Genomic DNA, 10368 nt, shown 5'->3' with positions numbered 1-10368 from the left:
GGGGGGGAGGGGGAGGGGGAGGGGAGTGTTTCGCTGTTAGAGAAAGACCACCCTCCCCCCAGGCCCCAGGGCTTGGGAGGGGCCTCAGGAGCCTAAGAAGGTGCCTGTCAACTGGGCTGCCTTCCCGCTCTAGAATGAGGAAGCCAGAGCCTCTGGGCCCAGCTGCCACCCACACAGGACTATTTTTACCCTCCACCTCAGTGACAAGCCTGCATCTCCCAGCTCTGGAAAGGCCATCTGGGCAGTCTGGCTGCCCCAGGAAGAACCTCCACCCAGAGGCCACCGTTGTCCCCACAGCTGTTTCTAGATGAACCTCTAGCTGTCCACCATGTCTTGGCCATCTGGGGTTGGTAAGACGATTCCACCCCTAGATTCAGAGACTTATAAAACATCCCCAATTAGTATCAGTTGCCGGATGGACCTATCTGAACCGAAATGTTTACATCTGAAGGTATTTTAAATTGTTCACATTTCTAAAAAGGTTAACAAAGTGTTCTATGCATGAACCATTTTAATCAAGAGGTAAGAATGATTTTACTTGCGTATTCAACTGTACACACACACACACACACACACACACACAAAATGTCAATAGATGACCATTGTACAACAGTGCACTTCAGGGAAGCCCAAAAGCTCTTGAAAGGAATTCATTTTCTGAAGTGGTTTCAAACAGCTGCCCTGAGCCTCCTGTTTATGCCCTTAGTTTGTTTGGCAAACTCTTCCTGGAGCAGGGAAAGGTTGCCTTCGGCCCAGGTCCTGTCCAAATGATCTCACGTTTTACATTGGCAGAGGGGAAGTTAATGATTTCCTGCATCTGGTACAGAATTTAAATAAACACAGATTGCCCTGTTCAGCTTTTGCCCCTCCTCGAGAGACTTTGAGGTTGGCCCCTGCTCTGTTCACCCATCCAAGGTGGAGAGCAGAGGAGCGCCACTCTTCACACCAGGATGGCTTTGCCCAAAGCATCAGGAGAAATGCCTCAGGGGTGTCTGTGCCATAACAGAAAGGGGGCAGTACCTGTGTAAGTACTGTGCAGTGGAGAACTTGTGAGCAGGTATCACAGGTATCAGGAACTTCACACGCCACCTCCTTCCACCTGTCTGATTTGTGTTTCAGAGAATACCTGGATTTTAGAGATCTGGAATCTATTTCTGCCTCTGCCCCTAATTGTCTATGTGCCCTTTGACAAGTCACCCATCCTCTCTGGGCCTTGATTGGCTCATCCATAAATCAAGGGAGCTGAAACAGATCATCTTCAATAAAACTTTATTTATAAAAACAGGGAGTGGACCATTTGGATCATGGTTTGCCTTCCTCCACCCTCTGTTTCTTGGAAGGTGTGGGAGGGGATGTGCAGAGAGCATGGGGCCCAAGATCTGTGCCTGGTCTGCACCTAAACCACTACTTGGGCCTCCCTTACCCCATATATAAGATGAGAAGCATGGTTAATATCTTCATCCTCCAAACTGTGCTTTCTGGATCAGCAGTTCCGTGAGGTCTGTACAGAAGTGGCACTGACCTTAACAGATTTCTTTACTACAGGACTTCTCAGGGCCTTTAGTATGTTGATGTGCATTGTGAATTTCCCGGGGAGGCAGGGTTGCAGGATGCGGTGTGTAACAATGGGATTCTTTTTCCCTACCCACCTACTAATATTTTTTGCCACTGTGCACCACTCAGCACAGTTAGGGAAATGCCCTATAACCTCCCTAAAGCCTCTGTTTCCTTCCCTGCAGAACAGGGGTGATAATGGTTTCTGCCTCCTAGAATTGTTGGGAAGGGTAAATGAGGTAATGCCTGGAAGCGGGCCTGGCACAGGGCCTGGCACAGAGTAAGTGTTCAATAAATGCTGGCAGTGATTATTTATAATGAGGTTCTTCCTTTCCAGCTCTGACATGCACTTCCAACAGCAGCGTGTAATTAGACCCCAAAGCATCTGGCTTCTCGAGCCGAAAGAACAAGGCTGGAGGAAGGAAAAAGGTAGAGAAATATCCTCCTGGGTTGCCCATTTGGCACCAGCCTCACTGCCAGTCGTCACAACAGGGGAATGTAGCAAAATGCCAACCCCTAATGACAAGGCTCAGGGGAGCTGGTGGTTCCCTGTTTAGCTCAGACGCTGTGGGGAATATTGGAAACTGCGGAGAGGAGAGGGCTAGGAGCAGTGCTGTTTGGGGTCAAGCAGAAGAACCCCACAGCATCCCAAGTGGGTCAGCCTCCCTTTCTCACAGTCCGGGCACAATGATCTTGGCCATTTACAGGTCTGTGTGATGTGCTGGAGGAACAGTGACAGGAGTGCTGAGTCAGAAAAGGTAAACAGGAAAATGCAGACAAGGGCAGGAAGAGCAATCCGCAGAGGAAGCAGCATCTGCTGTGGCTCTGAAGCCTGGGGAAGCATAGGGCTGTAGTCACAGGGACCCAGGGGTGGGGCGGCAGTGCGGAGGAGTGACAAAAGAGAAGGCTAAAGGGTGGGCGGGGAAGTCAGCGGGGAAGCATTTACATTCCCCTGGATTAAAAAAGAAAACAAACTCTTCTCTGTATTTTTAAAAAATTTGACAATGAACGTGTATAGCTCTTATAAGAAGAAAAATAATGTTTTTGAGAAAGGAAAATGATCACCCTTGCAGCCATGTAGAGATCACTTTGGATGCTACGGCAATTGACCAGACAAAAGGTAACGATGAGCAATTCCACTCACAGGTGTATATTCCCAAAGAATCGGAAATGTACAAATACACATACATGCGTGTTCACAGCAGCACTATTCATAATAGCTGAAAGGTGGAAACGGCCAAACGGCCATCCACAGATGAATGGACAAACAAAACGTGGTATAGCCATTCAAACGGGATATTATTCATAAAAAGGAATGAAGGACTGATACACGCTGCAACGTGGATGAACCTCAAAAACTTTAGGCTAAGTACAAGCAGCTGGACACAAAAGGTCACATACTGTATGATTTCATTTATATGAAATATCCAGAATAGGTAAATCCATAGAAACAAAAATGCAGATTAGTGGTTGCCAGGAGCTGGGGGAGAAGGAATGAGGAGCAACAGCTTAAAGGATGTGAGAGAAAGTCCCGGCGGTCAGAACGCTGAAATCTCCCATAGTTTGGTAATAAGTCCTCTTTATAGCTTAAGCTACCTCGAGCTGACTTTCACTTATACCAAAGAGTCGTGTCTAATTCACCTGATACCATTCCATAAGCCTCTTTGCCAAAGTTCTTAAATCAAGAATAAAGTCACCAGGGACTTCCCTGGTGGTCCAGTGGCTAAGACTCCGCGCTACCAACACAGGGGGCCTGGGTTCCATCCCTGGTCAGGGAACTAGATCCACATGCTGGCAACAAAGAGTTTGCATGCTGCAACAAAAATCCCATACGTGGCAATGAAGATGCTGTGTGCTGCAACTAAGACCCGGCGCAGCCAAATATATATATATATATATATATATATATATATATATATATATATATATATAAAAAAAAAAACGGAATCAACTTTACTGTACATCTGAAACTAAATATAAGAAAAGAATAAAATTACCTTGTGGGTGGGGGGAGGGGGAATTGGATGAAGGTGGTGAAAAGGTGCAAACTTCCAGTTACGAGATAAAAAAGTACTAAGGATGTAATGTACAACATGATAAATATAATTAACTCTGCTGTATGTTATACGTGAAAGTTGTTAAGAGGGTAGAGTCCAAGAGTTCTCATCACAAGGAAAAATATTTTTTTTCTTTTATTTTGTATCTGTATGAGATAATGGATGTTCACTAAACTTACTGTGGTAATCATTCCATGATGTATGTAAGTCAAATCTTTATGCTGTACACCTTAAACTTATGCAGTGCTGTATGGCTGGAAGAAAAAAAAAGAAGAAAATGACATTCTATCGATGTTTCTGAAAAGCCATGATGAACATGTGCAATGAGAGGAACTTGAAGAACCTTCTACAAGGTTTATAATGATGAAAAAATGGAACCAAACTAAATGTCCAAGGAAAGGGTGTTGGTCGGGCTTCCCTGGTGGCGCAGTGGTTGACAGTCCGCCTGCCGATGCAGGGGACGCAGGTTCGTGCCTCGGTCCGGGAGGATCCCACGTGCTGTGGAGCGGCTGGGCCCGTGAGCCATGGCCGCTGGGCCTGCACGTCCGGAGCCTGTGCCCCGCAACGGGACAGGCCCGCATACCGGAAAAAAGAAAGGGGGGGGGGGTTGGTCAAATTACAGTGCATCCCTTCAGCAAAAAGTATGCAAGGCCACCATGGGAAAATGATGCTGTGGCACAGGGGCCCTCCAGCTTGGCCACACATTGGAACCACCTGGGGAGTCTTTAAAGTCCCATAGACCAACCCCATCCCAGGCCCATTAAATCAGCCTGGGGGTGGAACCCAGATGTGAATATTTGTTAAGCTTTCCTGGGGGGTTCTAATGAGAGCCACTGTTGGAGAACATAGAAATATGGCCACTATATGAAGTCATTCCTTGATATCCAAAGGGAATTGGTTCCAGGACCTGCCTTGGATACCAAAATCCCAGATGCTAAAGTCCCAGAGTTGGTCCTCCATATCTGCGAATATGGAACCTGCCTTGTATTGAAAAAAGTCTGCTATAAGGGGACCTGTGCAGTTGAAACCTGTGTGGTTCAAGGTTGACTTTATTGTTAAGTGAAGAGAAGCTAATAATCTAACAGAGTATACCCTGTGACTCCTTTCTGGTAAATTTCTACCCATGTGCGCACACACACACACGCACACACACACACACGCACACACACATACACACAGACTCACGCAGATGAACAATAGGTGTGAAACATTGATGTGCTCATCTCTGTAGGATGGGGCTATGAGAGACTTTGACATTTTTCTTTTGATTATCTGTGTTTCCTCTATGTTCTAAAGTAAACATTGTGTCTTGTAATAAGTACAAAAAAAGATAAAGTCATCATCTTAAAATGTCATATACTTTTCATTTCAGGAAAAAAGACAGAAATGAGCATCTAATCAAACAAGGTGTCTGCAGGTCATTTGCAAACACAGAACATCCCTAGGGGTGCTGCCACTGCAGCCCAACCGAGAGGCAGGTTCCAGCCTCCTGGTGACACCTGGGTTCTGTGAGTTAGGCAGGTGCTCCTGCCTGTAAGCCTCAGGCTCCTCTGGGGTTAAATGGGATGAGTTTGCCCACCTCACAAGATTAAAGGCATGAATGTGCAGCATCTGGCACAAAGTAGGTGCTGGATGCAGGTTGCTTCTTTCTCCATCGGTAAATCGCAGAGTTAGAGCCTGCAGCCAGTCAGCTCCTTGCTTGTCTTGCTGAAGGAGGATTGGTTTTGCCCAAGTTCATCCACCGCTGCTGGTCCCCAGTGCTGTCGCAGCTGTGCTTGCCAGTGGCCACCTCTCATTGGCTTTGGCTGGGTATCTCTGCTGCCCGTGGAATTTTCCTGGGCTCCCTAGAAAGACCCCAGCTTCTCATCAGCACAACCTGTTGACCCTCTTATCAACATAGTCTGTATCCACCAACCCCAGATTGGGTCCCATCTGCATAAAGAAAGAAGGGCTTTCAGTCTTCCTGGGGTTGCTCACCTTTAATAAAAATGACAATTGTAGCTGCCATATATGGACCCTACATGTGCCTGGGCTTAACACCCTCTATCTCTCAGCCTTAACTCTGCCGGGCATGGGATGATACTATTCCCATTTCACAGGTGAGGCTCAGAGAGGTGAAGGGACTCAGTCATGGTCACACAGCTGATAACTGGCAGGCCTGTCTGGGCCCCAGGTTTCTCCACTGTACCACACTGCCTTCTAGCTGTCTCTGTTCCCTTTTCTATCCCAGTGGATTCTCAGGTGTGGCCAAGTTAAATAACTGTTTTTACAAAAGCAGTGATTCTCAACATTGACTATGGAATTGCCTAGAAAGATTTTAAAATGATGGTGGTAGGGGTGGGCATTGGAGGGCGTGGGGTGGGAAGGGTGGAGGTGGGAGGAGGGCTAGCGGGTGGGTAGCCACCAGAAGGGGACACTCAGGGCCTTCTGCGGTTGTGGTAACATTCTACTTCTCGATCTGGGTGCTGGGTACTTGGGTTGTTCATTTATTTGTGAAAATCATTGAGCTGTACACTTATGATTTGTGTACTTTTCTACATACATGTTATTCTATGGTAAAATTGTTTTAATTATTTTTTTAAGTAAAGAAAAAAGGCAGTTGTCCTCAGCCACGTCACTGCCTCCTGGGAAAAAGGCAGTCTGTGGCCCTGGATTCATCATCTCGAGGATGCTTTTCACGGCATCAGGCAGTTGTTGCCCTTTGAGTCTGTGCCTGTCCTTGACAGTGAGCAGACACTTCTTCCAGGGCTGATGCTACGCTTAGGTGTAAAAGGCCCACTGCTGCTGCTCTGGTACTCAGGGACCGTCAGGCCCTGTGGCTGGGCTCAACACCCCCTCCCTCCCCACAACTGCACTCATATGACCTCACTCTGCCCAAGCCCTGGGACCTAGGGCAGCAGGGATGGAAACAGCTACAGCCCAGCACCTGGGCCTAAGCTGTGAGTCCCCTGCTGACTTCTGCCTTGTTTCATAATTTGAGTCACTGGATACGTGTTCTCTGACCTTCACTTACTGACTGTCTGATTTTTAGCTGGGCCCATGAATGTGTGAAATGAAGACGGTATTTCCCATTGTCATTTGTGGCTAGGTCTAGTTACGTGACTCAGTTTTGGCCAATAGAATCTAAGTGATGTAGTCTGCACAATTCTAGGAAATGCCCTAAAACAGGAGACTGCTCTTCTCCTTCCCCTACTCTTTCTTGACACCTGGAATATGGCAAGGAAAGGCTGAGTCCCAGCAGCCTTTTTGGTCCAAGGAGCAAAGTTATGATTGAAGATAGGAGAGCAAGAAGACAGGGGAGCCTGGGTCCTCTCTCTCTTTCATCTCCTTTTTACCATGGAGCACCCTGTTGGTGGTAGACTGACTCCCTTGGGGTGTCTTAACATGAGAAGAAAATGAGCGTCTACCCTGTTTGAGCCAGTGATAGTTGGGGTTTTCCATTCCTCTCAACTCAGCTTAATCCTAACTAATCCTCATGGCTTCTGATTTGATCCTTGGCTTGAGTTCCTGCCTTGGTCACCTGCCCAGTATGAGGCTGAGGGTCCTGCCTTGCCCCTCCTGTGCCCTGGAGTTCTGTCCCCACCCCATCTCAGTGCCACCTACTGGTGCCCCCCATCCATGCTCTCTGCAGGATTGTGTGTTGCTGCATTTGCCTCTTGCCAGGGTGGAGTATAGTCTGCCGCTCCAGTTGCTTTGTTAGAGTGAACCCTGCTGCTTCCCGCTTCTCTCTCATCCTCTTACCGTGGCTCCTGCCCTGTGCCTGACAGGCTGGCAGCTCTCTGGACATCTACAGCAGGACCGATGCCTGCAGGACCTTCCCCAGTGGGCAGATCCATGAGCAGCCAGTTCTGGAGAGGTAAAAACAATGGTACCTTCATTCATGTATTCATTCAACTATTTATCAAGTGTCGGTCTTGGGCACTGGGGACACAACAGTAGGACAAGGTCGAGAGATGGTGCACTGGGTACAAGCACAGGCTGTAGAACAGGAACGGCGGACACAGGCATCAAAGACCCTGGAACTGATCACAGGGATTTTTAGGGGTTTCCTTTAAGGTTATGCCCAGGACCTTGGTTACGTGTGCAAGTCTGCGTAAGTCACTACACCTCTCCAGCCTTCAGCCTCCTCACCTTCCCATCTGAACATGACAAGGCTGAACTGGATGATGTTTAAGATTCTGTGCAGATCTGTCCTCCTATGAAGGGAGAAAAAGGCCTAGGAGTCCTTAAGCCCAGGTTTGCCACCCATGGGCTGCTGCCTGATTTAGGGCCTTAAGACAACTCCTATTTAATTATTTATTATAATTCTGTGGGTTGATGGGGCCTCAGCTGGACAGTTCTTCTGGTAACAGTTCCCTTTACCCCTCTGACCTCTGTGCTCATATGGAAATGGGGTACATTTGTACCGACCCAGAATTCTCACAGAATTCATGAGATAATAGCCCAGGTAACCGATAGTAGAGGAGGGGAAGTTTCTCTTTATTGAAATAAACCAGTTACTAAATGAAGAAGGAATTATAGAATTAGAACGTCACCATGTTTAACTCCCAGAGAATTCATGGGTCCAGGCATTGGGCATCAACAGCTGCTAATGTCACAAAAAGGAAGCCAACTAGACATTATGTCCCTTTGATGGAAGAACACAACACCTGCTTTGATCTTAATCTGATCAAACCTTTAGACTCAACTGTCAATTTACAGGAATTATAGAAGACAGAGCAATATGTTAAACTACATCGTGGGCTTGTAATCATCAAAACACAGACTGTGGACAATCTGCAAGGTATATGCTCTGCCTTCTTCAATAATAAATTACAAAGAAAAAGAGAAAGAGGGGAGAGAAACCTATGGATTAAAAGAGATTCAGGAGACGTCAACCATTCACAACTGAGCGCATCTTATTTGGATCCTGATTTAATCCAATTGTTAAAAAAAATGCTTTATGGCATAGAACAATTAGAAATTTGAACACTGACTGAATATGTAATGATATTAAAGAATTATTGTTTTCAGAAAGACACAAGATAATGAGTAAATAGTAATAGACAAAGTACAAAGAAGTGTCCAGAAGCAAGGACCGATCATTAACTAAGTCTGGGGCGTATGGGAGAAAGAGACTGTGCTGGGAGTCCTACCCCCAACTTGGCCATTAGCTCACCCTGCGTGTAGCCTTGGTCGAGTCTTTTCCCCTCCCCAGTCCTCAGTTTTCCCATCTATGAAATGAAGCAAGTGGATCCAATGGGTCTGTGAGGACTTGTTTATCTCTGGCCTCCTTTTGTTTGTCCTCACCTGTGCAGCCCTGGAGCCTTTACTTGGTGCCTGTATCACCCCTACCATGTGTCCATAAGAGCATAAAAGCAGCAGGATGGGCAGAAGCCCATATCTGATGGGCCCTGCAGAACAGAAGAGGCCACCTCCCTGAGGCATCTTGCCTGGAGGATCAAGCTGCATGATCCCAGGTGGACCGGTCCAAGCCCAAGGGGAAGGATGTCCAGGAAAGAAACCTCTGGAGAGGGACTTCACTGGTGGTGCAGTGGTTAGGAATCCACCTGCCAATGCAGGGGACACGGGTTCGATCCCTGGTCCGGAAAGATCTCACATTCCATGGAGCATCTAAGCCTGTGTGCCACAACTACTGAGCCTGTGTTCTAGAGCCCGTAAGCCACAACAAGAGAGGCCACCGCAATGAGAAGCCCACGCACTGCAACGAAGAGTAGCCCCTGCTCTCCACAACTAGAGAAAGCTTGTGCACAGCAACAAAGACCCAACGCAGCCAAAAATAAAAATAAAAAAAATTACAAAAGAAACCGCTGGAATACTTCATGACCCACAAACCACACACATGAGTTATCTGCTCACTGGTATGGTTTGGCTTTTCCTGACTACTGGGGCCTTTTGGTGAGCTCCCTGGACCTACATCCTCGTCTAGTCACCTGCTCGGGACTCCAGCTGAGGTGGGGTCCCGCTGCCTTTGACACACATCTGTGGGCAGAAATGAACAATGTCACTGGATCATTCCATATCACCTGCCCCTCGATTCCTTATTGCTGGCCTCTGCCCACCTGCCCTTCCGATAGCATCACTAAGAAAGTATCAACCTTAGCACAGAACCTCACACATTGAAAATGTTCAATAAATAGAGAGGACTTCCCTCCTGGACCATCACAGGGGATTAAAATTCTCTTGAATCATCAGGAGCTTTATCTTCAGAAGTTTGAAATAAAATACCCACCACCTGCTGCCAACACCAACAAATTTAACACAGGAACTAAATAATACCCCAGCCCCAAAGAGTAAGAAAGACAATTCCATGAAAGTGAGCAGTACAGAGTAGCAGCTAAACCCACCATGTTGCTGTCAAACCTGAATTCAAATCCTTGCTCTACCTCCTGCAAGCTCTGTGATTATGGGTGAATTACTTAACTTCTCTGCATCTAATTTCACAAGAGTGCTGTGAAGATGAAATGATTCACTGCATACACTGCTTCGTGCCTCACACACTGGGAGGGCTCAGTATGTATTAACAATAGTTTTTATTGGGGGGCCTCCATTGTAGCATCCCATGGGTGCTCCACCATCACCTTCCCACCCCCAATTAAACCTTGTCTCCTTTCCCTGTCCCTTATAAAAAATGACCTTTCCACCAGCGCTTCATTCTTCAGCCTGGTTAGCTAAGCCTGTGATGTTGCAGTGTCTAATGGAACGCCGCTGACTGTTTTTTTTTTTTTTTTTTTTTTTGGCTGTTTGTGGTCTCCTT

Source organism: Lipotes vexillifer, unplaced genomic scaffold (assembly GCF_000442215.2).
Source record: "Lipotes vexillifer unplaced genomic scaffold, Lipotes_vexillifer_v1.1 scaffold979, whole genome shotgun sequence".
Taxonomy (NCBI): Eukaryota; Metazoa; Chordata; class Mammalia; order Artiodactyla; family Lipotidae; genus Lipotes; species Lipotes vexillifer.
This window is presented reverse-complemented; position numbering follows the sequence as displayed.